The 15566-nt window shown below is 35.1% G+C and overlaps 1 protein-coding gene and 1 pseudogene across 6 annotated transcripts in view; both read right to left on the bottom strand.

Moving 5' to 3' along the window:
* LUZP2 (leucine zipper protein 2) overlaps positions 1-15566 on the bottom strand; it is a 580317-nt gene that overhangs the window by 241189 nt on the left and 323562 nt on the right. Inside the window, exon 6 of one of the 6 annotated variants that reach the window (XR_013522908.1) lies at positions 14484-14596. The exons of the other annotated variants lie outside the window; for them this stretch is intronic. The gene's annotated coding sequence lies outside the window, so the exon portion shown is untranslated. The remainder of the gene's footprint in view (positions 1-14483; positions 14597-15566) is intronic. 6 annotated transcript variants of the gene reach the window in all.
* Positions 12895-13440, bottom strand: LOC144577994 (non-histone chromosomal protein HMG-14 pseudogene; annotated as a pseudogene).

Here is a 15566-nt window from a genome sequence, read left to right as displayed (position 1 = left end):
CTCTAAGGAGGCCAGTAACAGATAGAAGACAGAAATCAGCTAGTTCCACATAAAAACTACTCAAAGTTATGTTTACTAACATAAATCTTACTTAACAGCATGAGGCAACATCTAAGGTTAAGATGAGTTGGAGAATAGTGTGATCAGAAGGTAATATTCTAGCTCAGTGTTAGCTGAAACTATAATGAAGTGAATAAACTAGTTAATAGACATATATCTTAAAAAGGTGTTAAAGTTTAGAACTCAAAATGCTATTGACTTACTGATCTGAAGATAGCATCTGGAGAACTCAATTTACTTGCTCATTTATACATGCATCCACTCATCCTACAAGTAGTAATTGAAAATGCACTGTGTTCTAGGTACTAGTCTAATGTTGAGGAATGTATATATTTGTGGGTACCACATATCACAAAAAAATGCTAATTAAGAGGACAATTAAACTAGCTAAACATGTGGTAAATCACCCCTTACCCCACAAGAAGACAATTACGTAAGACTAACTATATGCTATCACTGTTACATTTGCTTTTGAAATTGTGCTATTTTTTAAGACTGCATCTTCTTAAAATATGAGACAGTGATTTTGATAAATCATTTTTCCTAATAACACTCTTGAAAAGACCTTTCAAAATATTCTGTACTCCAATTTTTTGTTTTGCAGGTCCATTGATTATCTGCAATGTGAAACATGATTCTGACTGTTTATATATGTTGACCAGGCTCAAGTCATCCACTGAAGTCGCCACTAATTGTTGAACCCTAAAAAGTCTCCCTATGATGGAATAGACTACAGCATCTGAAAAGGAGACTTGTCTAGGTGACTTCCAAGTCTTCTTATACTATGCCTTCCACATCATCAGGTAGGCTTATTTTAATACACATCCGCTGGTCTTGGATTGTGACATAACACCATAACACCCAAATCCAAAGATTTGAGCAATCTCTAAATCATTCTTGCTCCCATTTTCCCACATTCCCTTATCTGGTGAATCATTAATCTTGGAAATGACTTTCTAGTCCTTATGTTTTCCCCTAATCCTACTGTCAATCATCTACATTTATTATTTTTCAGGCCTTGTCACCAGTTTATTTTCCCCTTAATCCATCCCCAAATGAGTATGAAAGTACTCTTTCTAAAACAAATCTAAACAAGGTCATCCTTTATGCCAAACTGTCTGGTGGATTTACAGAAACTCTGGCTCAAAATTAACTTTGTGTTCTCATTTCTTTCCTGGGACTTCTTGAACCAGTGTCTTTCCCCACCATACATACACACTAACACACCTCAATGCATCCTTAAAAGTTAACTGGATTTTCTTCTGCCCATAGTATCAAACATGCTCTTCTCTGTTGCTTCCTTGCAGGCTCAGGCTCTGCACAATGAGCTCCTGTGAGTGCCTATCACATGGCACCAGTGCCAGCTCCTTGATGAAATATTATCTAAAGTCTATAGGCTAAGTGCTCTTTTGTCACTGTATGCATTCACCTATTATAACAATTTTCACACTTTATTTCAAAGATTTTTTTCCCTTTGTCTCACTAGGCTAAAAATTCCTTGAGAGTACATACAGATTGTTATTTTCCTTGTGTATATCAAACACTCAGCAAATGTCAAAAGAGTGAATTAGATTCACTCTCACTCTCAACTGTCATGATTCCTTCAAATAGCTTCCCTCTCCAATGAATAAAATGCGTGAATAATTGTAATTTAACACCTAAAACATAAAGTAAGGAATTGTCACTTTCATTTTCTGTGCCTAGTGTCTTTTGCTCATAAAAGGAAGAACCTCATTGTGGGAAAATTACTATAGAAACATTTAAATATTACAAAACCATAAAACTTAACTCTCCAAAGTATACTATTGCTTCCTAAAAGAATAACTAGTCTCTTATAAGTTATTGTGATAAAAAAATTCTGTGATGCATGTGTGAATGGAAAATCTAGCCTTCAGCTGGTGATACAAATTTGATTAACAGAATCACACTGTATACTATGAATGTTTTATGATCTGTAAAATGTAAAATGTGAAAACTAATTCAAAATGGTGAATTGATAAAGCACTAGAAAATATATTTCAAAAAACAGAAAAGTTTTGAACTTCAGATGTAATTATAAATATATATTTCTATAAAGATTTCTGGGCATATATGTCAACAGAAATGTCTAAATCACCAAATCTTCCAAATATCCCAGGTATATAATGTAGATATTTGAGGCTACAAGTAGCTGTTCCCTCAAAGTCCACTACCAGTGTTTTTCCTCACATGGACATTAAATTCTATCATTCTCTTGCTTACAATTCCTCAAAATCTTCCCATTAACAAGAACACAAATAAAAATCCCTTAGGTATTATGGAGGGCTTTTCAAAAGCTGGTTCCTACCACTTGTCTAAAATCATTTCCTGGCAAACTATACCACACTCTTTGCTACAGCTTGCAATTTTCCAAACATGCTGTACTAGATGACTTTCCTTCACTTCCCATTATATTTTCCTCCCTTCTCTTTACTGCTCAGTAACAACAAATATTTTCTCAGAGTCACCAACCCCATGAAGTCTTGATATTCCCAGGCATCTAGATTTTGTCTTCCCTGCATATCTATCATACTTTTAAACAAAATATTATTAAACATAAGATTAATTGTATTTTGAGTTTTTTTTAAATTACTTTCATGGATGCCTGTTTAATGTATTCAAAAAATATTGAGCTTCTTCTATGAACATTATAGTTAAATTAATTAGCAGAACAGATATGGCTTTTGGTTTCTGTAAACTTACAGACAATTAAATAAGATGGACATTATGTAATTAATAACAAAATATGTGATTAGGAGTTAAAAATATATAAGAATATATTGCAAGGGATCAAGCCAAGTAAGGGGTCATGTAGGCTTCTCTGTGAAAGTGTTGTTTAAGTTGAACTTGTATGGATAAGCAAGAGAAATGTCCCTTGCATAACACAGAGCACGATATATAATAATCTCACAGTAAATATTTGTTTAATAAACAAATAGATGACAAAGTAAAACTTCCCATAATTTGTCATATAATTTTTGCTAACTTCTGACCTTTTTTTAAAAAAAATTGAAAGTTTAAAGCCTCTGGGTTTTGCTTGTAAAGATTAATACACATGCTTTCAACATAGATGATTTATGAGAATTGCAGCCCCACCCATGCTTCACATTCTACCTCTAGGACACTGCTTATTAAAGTCAGAAGAATAAGTGACATGTCAAGTTTCCAGGACCATGCCAATTTCTAAAAACCCATTTATTAGCTATGGTACAGAAACAAAATGTGCCCAGCAATTTTCAACTTCACTAAAAAATTTAATTAAACATTCTCATAAAAGCAAAGAAAACTTCGCTATTTAAGTCTTCCTTCTTGATGCAAGGAACCTAAACGTCGTCTAACTGAAAGACAGATCATCCATCTTGTCATCTATCTGCAAATGTATTTTTTGAAAATGTTCCACTCACAGCTTACTTTATTTTGTCAATCTATTTAAAGAGATATAACCAAAGTTGTTTTTAAAAAATCAAATTTCTGCAACTCAAAGAGCTTGGAGAATTTTCTAGCCTGGTATCTAAATACTTTATTTGATTATAAGGTGGCCGATGTCTGCTATATTTCTAAAGCACTAATTCATAAGTATATGCAATCTGCCAGTAGCAACAAAAAAACTAATACATTTTATTATCTACATATTTGCAAAAATAAGTTGGAAGATATGTTTGTAATACATGAAAATATTACACAGTGTATGACAGGCCACCCTTTGGAAAGAGAAAAGTAAGTGGTACAAGGAATTGTGATGCAGTTGCTAATTCCATTTCCTCAACAATTATTTTTACTGCATGTCACTGTACAATTGAACATGACTGCCATGTCCCTGCTGAGGACAGATCTGAACCTTGAACCATAGATTAGAAAGATTACCAACCCCTCATTTTGATCATCTACTTTGAGGAAAGTAAATTCTTACTACCAGAGAATTTGGAAAATTAACTTTGTTTTTCAAAAACTTGTATTCCTAATTTTTATAGATTAATTGGAAAATGTGGGTTTTGAAGACCAACAGATCTGTTGAAATTGGATTTCAGATTCCGACTCTTTATTAACTATATAATTTTCATTGGGCTATTGTACCTCTCTGAGACTGCTCCTCATTTGTAAATTAGGGATGTTACATACCTTCATGTAAGATACTTATCCAACTCAACCATGAGCCAACTAGAAATACTATATGCTTTTGGTATACCTTTCAAGAGTATTATACAAATTAGAGTTTTTGCCTAAATCTGGCACCTGGTATGAAATATCTTAGTTATTATTCACTTTGATGTATCTATAGATATATGTTTGTTGTTATTAGTGACAGCATTCATGTAGTGCTCATAGTAAAGCAGATGCAATTGATATTATTTCCATTTTATAGATGAGGGAAATGATCCTCAGAGGAGCATTGTTATAATCAAATTACCCAAGAATGATGCCTAAGTCTAAATCCAGATATCTGACTTCACAGGACAAAACTACTGAAGCTGTCCTTAAATTATTGTTTTAAAGAATTTATTCTTCTAAATTTAATCCCTGAGGGTAATGGGTTATGTCTTAAAATATGTAATGGAACATTAAAAAATGTATTCTTTCATGCTTACTTTTGGCCAAAATATAAATAAAAAGTTGATATCAAATACTAAAAGAAGTTTCAAATATACCACCCAGAAAAAGAATGAGAATATCACTTCAAAAACTGAGTTACCTGCATGTCTTGTATGTCACTTGTCATCTGCACAATCGAAACAATAATAGTACCTACCTCAGTAAGGTTGTCATGAGAATTAAGTGAAATAACTAATGTTTGTAAATCACTTAACATAGTGCTTACCAAATTACTGAATGACAAAGAAAATCCTGAATCCAGATTTCTGACCTTATAACATCAACTAAAGTAAATATTTGGTTGGGACAAGATTATATATTAATATATTAGTATATATAATTAGTATTATTAAATGAGATCAAAATATTTTTCCAACATTTCAATTCTGTAAGTGCCACTCAATTTTTCCTGAGTTCTTATCCTGGATAAGCATGACTATATTTTTTCACATCCTAATTGTGCTTTAAGGAGCTTGAAGATTCTCTTTACCATCTCATTTATCATGTGTGGCTATAATCTAAGCTTTTACTGTTGAGGCAACACTTTCAGAGAGATATAGACTATTAAAGATGAAAAATAAAAAAGGTTTTAGAGACAAGATGGTCCAGTCACTATATTATAGGGAAATGCCTCAAAGAGAAAAGCCTCAAAGAGAAAAATGACTTGTTCAGATCATTCTAACTACTATGTGGGATGTGCTTACTGTATGCCAGGCATGGGACTAGGAGATTCACAAGATTACTTTTTATCATTATAAAAGTTAAATATGATATCCTTCTTTTTCTTCTTACATAAAGAAAACTGAGGCTTATAAAGTTTACATAAGTCACCAATCATACAAAAATGGCAGGCTCATAAAAGTCATTAATTTTTTTTTTTTTAGAAAGAAAAGGAGAGATGAAAGAGATGCACTAATACAAACCAACTCCCACTTCTGAATCGAGACTTCAGCATTCCCACCTGGCACATGCTCCATTGTACTTCATTTGGTGATCAAATGGTTTAAGTACACCTGGATTTCACCCTATGGCTCTGATTGTTGCTCATTCTGGGATGGAGACTGAGATCACTACTGTCTTTTATAAGGGGCATTTTGACAAGCTACTTTAATCACACTCAGAGTATTTTACACTTGAAAACCCAAAATAAAGAGATATGTCAGCTTTCCAAGGAAGTTGGTTCCCTGAGCAAAGTGGAGGCTGAGAGGTCTGGAGGCTGAAAACAAACCCATCTGTTCTTACTTCAAGAAATATACTACTGCTTTACACTGCTAAAGGCTGGTCAGGAAAAAGCAAGAATCTTCTAGAATCAGTCTACTTTCACCTCTTATTTATATGTCCCCAGTGGCTTGGAGAGTTATATTATTAAGGTAAATGGTTTTTATTGGTAACTTCTTAAAATTCCTCACTAAAGACAAGTATGAAGTTATTAAAACATCCAATTTCATAGCCACTCCAAAATGTCTAAAGCTAAACTCCTTATTTAAACTTTCAATTATCATCTGAGATATAATTTGTAATATCTTTCATTATACATCAAGGCCAATATAAAAATAATTATAGAAAGAGTAAGAACAATATTGTATATAAGAATTAAAATAGATGATTCATTCACAGTACTATTATTTAAATTTGTCATAAATTTGCATTTTGCAATTATATTATAAAAATAATGATATAGATTCATATACAGGAAAATTTGTATATGGGGTTTAATTATGAAGAATTGAACACCTTTTTACTTTAAATTAAAACCTACATTTTAGCAACAAAGATTCAGTTTCTCTTTCTCAACCTAGTGAATCAATATAGTATATGACATTTCACGGAATAATAATATAATAATAGTCAATTTTGCCTTCATATTGATTCTTTAATAACATTGAGAAACTCCTAACACACTAGGATTTTAAATCTCTTCTTGTGAGTATATGAAGCTATATCTACATTAAGCCATCTGGGACTTTAGCTTTGTGGATCAATAAAGAAACCATTTGCAATAGGAAGAGGACATTCTCTAGAAGTAAAACTTAAAGGAAAAGAGCTGTTCTCCACAGAAAATTTATTTCAGAGCACAAGAAAAGAAAGCATTTACATATATCAGAAGGAAGACTCTTTCATAAAGCCCTCAAGGACCATATCCATACTCTCTAGGAATAAAGATGTAGGCTTCTCTTTTATCTTTCTTTTTTTCTTTCAATGGCAGAAACCACTTGATCTCACTTGTCATTTATCCGTTCAATACATATTCATAAAGTACCTGTTATGTTCTAGGATCTATACAAGGAAAAACAAGGAACAAGGATGAAGAAATATTTTTTCACAGGAACATACATAAACAAATAATTTTTATTATGTGTCAGAATTATTCTCTACAATAATAGATAAGGAAAAGATAGGGCAAAAGAGAAAGTTATTAATTCTCCTAAGATAAAAAGAGAAAGATGGTAGAAAAGTTTCTACAGGTAATAAATAAACAAGTTTTAACTTATACAAAGTATAAACTGGAATTGGGAAAATATAATAATAGCTAACAGTACCAGTTGCTCACTGTGTACAAGGGCCTTACGAATATTAATAATCTCATTTAATTCTCAAGATAGCCACTGAAGTAGGTGTTCTTATTATTTCCAGTTTGTACATGACAAACTGAGGTGCAGGGAAGTTCTGAACTTTGCTCATCATCATGTACTGAAAGGTTAGGATTTGAACATAAGCTTGTGTGATCATTGACTACTATTCTATCCTGCCTCCCAGGTAGGGAAGGGAGGGTACCTTCCCTTTATTCTCTAATAAACATTTAAGTTAGAGGTGCATCACAGCATTGAGTAATTTAGCATATCTGGAGCAAAGGCTCTGATATAGTTTGGATATTTGTCTTTACCCAAATCCCATGTTGGAATGTAATCTCCTATCTTGGAGGCAGGACCTGGTGGGAGGTGTTTGGATCATGGGGGTGGATCCATGATGAATGGCTTGGGCCATCCCCTTGTTGATAAGTGAGCTTTGAGTTCACACAAGATCTGGTTGTTTCAAAGTGTGTAGTACTACTTCCCCACCCCATGCACCACTCTCACTCCATTCATGCCATTTGATGTACCTGCTCCCCCTTTGCCTTCTGCCTTGACTGGAAGCTTCCTGAGGCCTCCCCAAAAGCAGATGCCACTATGTTTTCTGTACAGGCTGCAGAACGGTGAGCCAATTAAACCTATTTTCTTTATACATTACCTTGTCTCAGGTATTTATTTACAGCAATTCAACAACAGCCTAATACAGGTTCTATTTAGGAAGTGGCAGGAATATAATTGGAGAGAAGCGAGAAGTACCAGACAAGAAGGAATTTGTCTTCTGTGCATACTGAGGAAAGAATAGAGAATTATAAGACTCTTGTTCAGAAGATAAGATGGGAGATGATCACCTAATTTTACATGAGAGAATGGTGTCAATCTGAAATAAAACTATATCAATGTGGACAAAAGTGATTACCAAGATTCTTAAAAGGAAGAGCAGATAAAACTTAGAGAAAGACTGAATGTGGTAAGTAAAGAAGGAAAAGATTAGAGTGACCCCCAGGCATACAGCATGAGTGGCATGGTATTAAGTGAACCAATAACTAGGACAGAAGATGAAAGTTGTTTTCCAAGGAGCCAGGTCACCAGGTTTCCTGGACTTAAGAATTCCATGTGCATCTTTAAGATGTGAATATGCCTAGTGAGCCTGTACGAAAGCATCATCTGTTTACTAGAGATTTTTGTGACAGTAGATGCCATTTTCCTGAATTTCTTGGTTAGGCAATGATATATCATTGGGTTCTTTTTGCAGTCCAAAACATAAAACGAACAAAAAACATTTAGCAAAACACATACGATATCTCCCTTCAAACCTAATTCTTGCAAACTCACCGGAAGAATCTATTTTCACTTTTTTAAAAAACATTTAGCTTTATATTATCTTACTAACATTTACATTATAGCATGTGCTAAGAAATAATTTAGCACTATTTTTAAAGAGCAAAGAGAGGTTAAGTGGCTTTTCTGGGGAATCTGGAAATAAAAGTTCAATCAAGAATCAGTTCTTGAGAACGATCCAAGATGGCTGATCACTAACATCTTGGGATTGCAGCTCCTAGTGAAAGCGCAAAGAACGAGAGGATGCCACACTTTTAGACAAATTTTTGTCACTCACGGACCAGAAGATTCCCAGTGGAGGAGCCCCACGGGTCACCAGTGCGACTCTTGTGGCCGGCGCAGCGATTTTGCCAGCACCTCGGTGCGGCAGCTCTTGGAGCAGAGTAAACGGGACTGGTTCCCCTTCTGACTGACGTTTGGAGCTCCGGGAAGGCAGAGTCGCCTATTATGGACTCAAGAAGGAAGCCAGACTGGAGATTCCTGGGCAGAAAAGCAGTCTTAACGCCACTGTTTTGGCTGGCGCAGTGGGTTGCTCAAGTTTCAGCCCCGGGAATTAACAACTTGGACCTCCACTCAGACCTAATTTGAAAGTTGGTAATTACAAAGATGACAGGTGGATAAATTTACAATGATGGGAAGAAACCAGTGTAAAAAGGCTGAGAATACTCAAAATCAGAATGCCTCTCCCTCTAAAGAGGATCACAGTTCCTCATCAACAAGGGAACAAGGGTTGATGGAGAACAAGTGCATCCCATTAACAGAATCAGGCTTCAGAAGATGGATAACAAGAAACTTCTGTGAGTTAAAAGAACATGTTGTAGCCCAGTGTAATGAAACTAAGAACTTTGAAAAAAGGTTTGACGAAATCCTAATGAGAATAAACAATTTAGAGAGGAATATAAGTGAATTAATGGAACTGAAGAATACAATATGGGAACGCCAAGAAGTATGCACAGGTTTAAACACTTGAATCAATCAAGCAGAAGAAAGAATATCAGAGGTCAAAGACCAACTTAATGAAATAAAATGACAAGACAAGAATAGAGAAAAAAGGATAAAAAGGAATGAGCAAAGTCTCCAAGAAATATGGGACTATGTGAAAAGACCTAATTTACGTTTGATAGGTGTACCTGAATGCGACTGAGAGAATGAATCCAAGCTGGAAAATATTCTTCAGGATATTATTCAGGAAAACTTTCCCAATCTAGCAAAGCAGGACAATATTCAACCCCAGGTAATGCAGACAACACCACAAAGATATTCCTCAAGAAGAGCAACCCCAAGGCACATAATTGTTAGATTCACAAGGGTTGAAACAAAGGAGAAAATACTAAGGGCAGCCAGAGAGAAAGGTCAGGTGACCCACAAAGGGAAGCCTATCAGACTTACAGCAGATCTCTCAGCAGAAACCCTACAAGCCAGAAGAGAGTGGGGGCCAATATTCAACATCCTTAAAGAACAGAACTTTCAGCCCAGAATTTCATATCCAGCCAAATTAAGCTTCACAACTGAAGGAAAAGTAAAATCTTTTATGAACAAGCAAGAACTCAGAGATTTTATTACCACCAGGCCTGCTTTACAAGAGCTTCTGAAAGAAGCATTACACAGAGAAAGAAACAACCAGTATTAGCCTTCTTAAAAATATACCAAAAAGTAAAGACCATCAACACAAAGAAGAATTTACATCAACAAATGGATAAAACAGCCAGTTAACATCAAATGTCAGTAACCCTAAATTTAAATTGTGTAAATCCCCCAATCAAAAGATACAGCCAAAACCCAACGGTATGCTACATCCATACCGATTTCACATGCAAGGATACACAAAGACTCAAAACAAAGGGATGGAGAAAGATTTACCAACCAAAGGGAAAGTAAAAATAAAAATAAATAAATAATAAAAAGCAGGAGTTGCAATTCTCGCATCTGATAAAATAGACTTTAAAGCAACAAAGATATAGTGGTAAAAGGATCAATGCAACAATAAGAGCTAACGATCCTAACACCCAGATACATAAGACCTATAAAAAGACAGACTCAATGAGACAGAAAATTGATAAGAATATCTAGGACTTGAACTCAGATCAAGAACAAGTAAACTTAATAAATATTTATAGAGCTCTCCACTTTAAATATACAAAATATACATTCTTGTCAATACCACATCACACCTACTCATAGGTTTAATTGAAATGTTGATCAGCCATTATTAATACCCATTTTTAGAATAAAGCAACATTTCCATTCTCTCTCCCTCTTTTTCTTCCTCTCTCTTCCTCTCCTTCACTCCTTTTTTTTCTTTCCTTCTCTCCAAAAAAAAAAAAGAATCAGTTCTTTATGTGTACAGCAACTGGCAAGTTGTTATTGATATATCAAGGGGCTTGAGTGGTTAGAATATGTATTTACTAGTAAACAATGAGCAGAGAAGCAGAAGGGGAATTGTAGAAGCTTTTTTTTTTCTTTCATTACAGAGATTTTATTTGTTGAAGATCAGTACAGACATTTTGATGAGTACACAATTCTTAACATACACAACAAAAATCTAAAAAGCAATGTTTTTTTTTTTAAAGAAGTTATTCCAATGACTTTCCAGACTAAAATTTGGAAACAAATTTTCCTTAAGAGGTTATCAAGTACCTGTATCTTCACATATTGATAAGCTGTTACATACCTCCTTTCAATTCACAACTGAATAGCCTGTATACTACATATTCAAATTTTAATCTTTCACAGCACAGGAACAAAGTTATTAGGAAAACAGGACTTCTACAACCAAAGATGGTACAGAGTGCATATAATTCTGACAGGCAGAGCCACATTCAAGGGGTGGTTTACCTTCGGAAAAAAATCTACTAAAAAACAACATGGGAATACAATTAATTTAAAATGTTCAAGACATTAAATATAGGACTGACTCCATATTGCCATTTAATATGCTTTGTATTATAGGATATAAAAACTAAACCCTATCTATGGAATGTTAAGCTGACAACCGAGACAGTCAAAGCCTCACATAACTCACTATCCCACACTATGTCTGGTTGTTCCAGAAAATAAACAACCAGCAAGTGATTTCCATCTATTTCCATTCAGGACATAGGCATAGGCAAGAACTTCATGACTAAAACACCAAAAGCAATGGCAACAAAAGCCATAAAAACAAATGGGATCTAATTAAACTTAAGAGCTTCTGCATAGCAAAAGAAACTATCATCAGAGTGAACCCGCAACCAACAGAATGGGAAAAAAATTTTTGCAATCTACCCATCTCACAAAGGGCTAATATCCTGAGTCTACAAAGAACATAACAAATTTACAAGAAAAAAACAACTCCATCAAAAAGTGGGCAAGGGATATAAACAGACATTTCTCAAAAGAAGACATTTATGCAGCCAACAAACATATGAAAAATGCTTACCATCACCAGTCATTAGAGAAATGCAAATCAAAACCACATTGAGATATCATCTCCATGACAATTAGAATGGTGATCATTAAAAATTCTGGAGACAACAGATGCTGGAAAGGATGTGGAGAAATAAGAATACTTTTACACTCTTGGTGGGAGTATAAATTCGTTCAACCATTGTGGAAGACAGTGTGGCAATTCCTCAAAGATCTAGAAATAGAAATATCATTTGACCCAGCAATCCCATTACTGGATATATACCCAAAGGATTATAAATTGTTCTATTATAAAGACACATGCACACGTATGTTCACTGTGGCACTGTTTACAACAGCAAAGACTTGGAACCAACCCAAAGGCCCATCAGTGATAGACTGGATAAAGAAAATGTGGCACATATACACCATGGAATACTATGCAGGCAGAAGAAAAGATGAGTTCATACCCTTTGTAGGGACATGGATGTAATTGGAAACCATCATTCTCAGCAAACTGACACAAGAACAGAAAAAAAGAAAAAACACAGCATGTTCTCACTCATAGGCGGGTGTTGAACAATGAGAACACATGGACACAGGGAGGGGAGCATCACACACTTGGGCCTGTTGCAGGTGGTGAGGGCCTAGAGGAGGGATAGCAGCGGTTGGGGGGATTAAGGAGGGATAACATTAGGAGAAATGGCTGATGTAGGTGATGGGGAGGTAGGGGGATGGAGGCAGTAAACCACCATGGCATGTGTATACCTATGTAACAATCTTGTATGATCTGCATATGTACCCTAGAACTTAAAGTATTAAAAAAAAAAAGAAAAAAATGATTTCACCTCTTAAAAAAAGGATTTACACTTAAAAAATGGGATGAAGTGGTATTCTCTCCTTCTTAAAAATGTTTCTAAAGTGGGATTCTCTCCTTCTTAAACATGTTTCTAGAGCTACTAAAAACTTGCATTTACAAAATAATTGATAAAAATATTCCTCTGGACTGTACAAGAAGGGAGACAGGGACCACTGATAAGACATGGTATATGGTATTAACCAGACTTGGCTTCTTTCTCTGCTGCTTCATCAGAGGCTGGACTCTCCTCAGTTTTCATTTCCCTGTTTTCTGCAGGTAAATCTTTAGTTTCTTGGTTAGCCACTTCAGCCTGTTTTCCCTTTGCTCTTCTTTTCCCTTTTGTTTGCACTTTTTGTCTGAAGATTTACCCTTTGCTGCTGCCATTTCGGCTTTGCTTCTACTTTTGCAGGAGGTTTCGCTGACAACCATGCCAGTCTCCTCTTGGGCTCTTCCTTGGCGGCCCATTTGGAGGAAATGACCTTCCTCTTGGGCATCCTGGCTGCAAGGAGGGCTCATGCAGGGTGCCTGTGGGCTGCGGCCCACTGAAAGCCGTCGTGAAACTGGCTGCCTGGTCACTGCCAATGAAGCTTTTTTTACAAGACAGATCCATGTATGTCTTAATTCACCCATGTATTTCTCAATTTAGACTGACCTGTCTTTTCATTAAGTAAGGATCTCAAGGTGATGCTGAACGTCATTGAGGTATTCATAAAAGGATAGACAAAAATGTTTGTTGTATACAATTTTATGTTTCCATCAAATATCATTCTGCAATACATCATCATACCATAACATTAAAAAAACATATTTTATATATTTCTACCATCAAATGCCATAAGGACAGGGTCTAATATGCATTATTTTTGATGCCCATGAGAGAGACTAATGAAACACAACAGCCCATATTGCCTATGAAATAATTCTTCAATCATGAGTGAAATGGCAAATGATCACTTTATCTTCCTTCAACCACCTTTTTCATTTGTTTTACATAGTTTCTCAGGCTCTCATATTCACTTGAATTTTTTCCACCCTCTGGCTGTTCCTTCTTGGTTTCCTTGGCTCCATTGCCTGGCCTTTGAAGACCAGGGTAGCCCTTGGATTTCTTCTGTGTTTTATCTGTTGTTACTTCCTACAGATAATTTTCTCTAATCTAGGTAGGACTTGATAGTCCTTTGAGCTAGAGTAAAATGCCTTAGAAGGGAAGAAAAATAGGTTGCATACTGAATATATTTTAAAGGTAGAGCAGCAGAATTTCCAGAAAGGTAGAATATGGGATATGCCTCAGAGAACCATCAAGATTGTAAAACTACCTATTGGATACTATGTTTATTACATGGGTGATAAAATAATCTATACATCAAACCTCTGCAACACACAATTTACCTATATAACAAACCTGCACATGTACTCGTAAAACTAAAATAAAAGTAAAAAAAAAAAAAGATTACTTTATGATTTTGGACTGAACAAGAAGGAGAATAAAGTTGACATTAACTGTGTCAGATAAGGCAGTGATTGGCAAATCTGTGCTAGCAGCAATATCCAAAACTCAGTTTGGATATGTTACATTTCATAGGCCATTAGGGGTGGCTCAGTGTATTAGCATTAAATTTAAAAAGCAAAATCAGTACAAGTGATATGGAATATGAAATGTAATGTACCTTTCAGCATTCTGAGGGGTAGCAGAGAAATCTATGGAACTCTATCACTTCTGAATCTGGTGGTTCACCTCAAATCACAGTAGGGTAGCAGGGCTAGCAGTCAGTAAGCAAAACTGGAAGCAAAACAGAGTGAAGTAACGATAAAATAGAACCTTCAATAACAACCTGAAGGCTATGAAAACAAACTGGAACATGTGAACAAACTGAGGCCCATGTTTATTTCTTATTTTCTGTAACCTCAACAGTGAGTGTGACCTGCAGCAGAAACTGACACTGTTTGTCCTGAACTCCCAATTCAGGACTCACGGAAGTTAAAGAGAAGACCTAATGGGAGTTAGAGGAGCTACAACCTTGCTAGTGACCCATCTCAACAGTTTGAGGGCAAATCAGTGACACTGAGCATACAGTGTAACAGCAACACTTGGTACCTCTTCAGAGCATAATGACTGCTGGTTTTCTCCAGACAGTCTAATGGCTTACCCTTCATTCCTAGTGACCTTATTTATTCTTCTGAGGACTTCCTAGATTATCTTTTTAAATTGTAACTCTGTTCTTGACATTAAATTCTTGTTTTCTGCTTTATTTTTGTCCATACCACTGTTTATCTTACAACACACTACACACCTATCTTACTTGTATATCTTAACTTTTATCCCACCCACAAGAAGATAAGCTTTAAGAGAGCAGGTACATTTGCTGTGCTGTTAAATAGTGTTTTACATGATAGACAATATTTGTCAGACTGAATTAAAAAATACCAGTTTTGCAATTAAATAAAATGCCTAATATATTAATCATGTTATGTGGAATACCCTCCAGAAAGAGTGGCTATTACCTTTATATAGATCCTTGACAACAGATGCATTTATTTCTTCAATTAGGTTGAGCCATATGTAATTGCTAATATTTTATTCTTTCTAACCTACAAAAATGGCAATATTCTATGGCTCAACCTATATGCTAAATGTGAAAGGAAAAATGCACAGTAATCTGCTTAAATATATGCATAAAATTGACGCTTACATGTATGTATGTATGTACTGATTTCTTTAACATACTGAGATTTACAACTATAGTTCCCAA

This window comes from Callithrix jacchus, chromosome 10 (assembly GCF_049354715.1).
Source record: "Callithrix jacchus isolate 240 chromosome 10, calJac240_pri, whole genome shotgun sequence".
NCBI lineage: Eukaryota > Metazoa > Chordata > Mammalia > Primates > Cebidae > Callithrix > Callithrix jacchus.
This window is presented reverse-complemented; position numbering and strand designations above follow the sequence as displayed.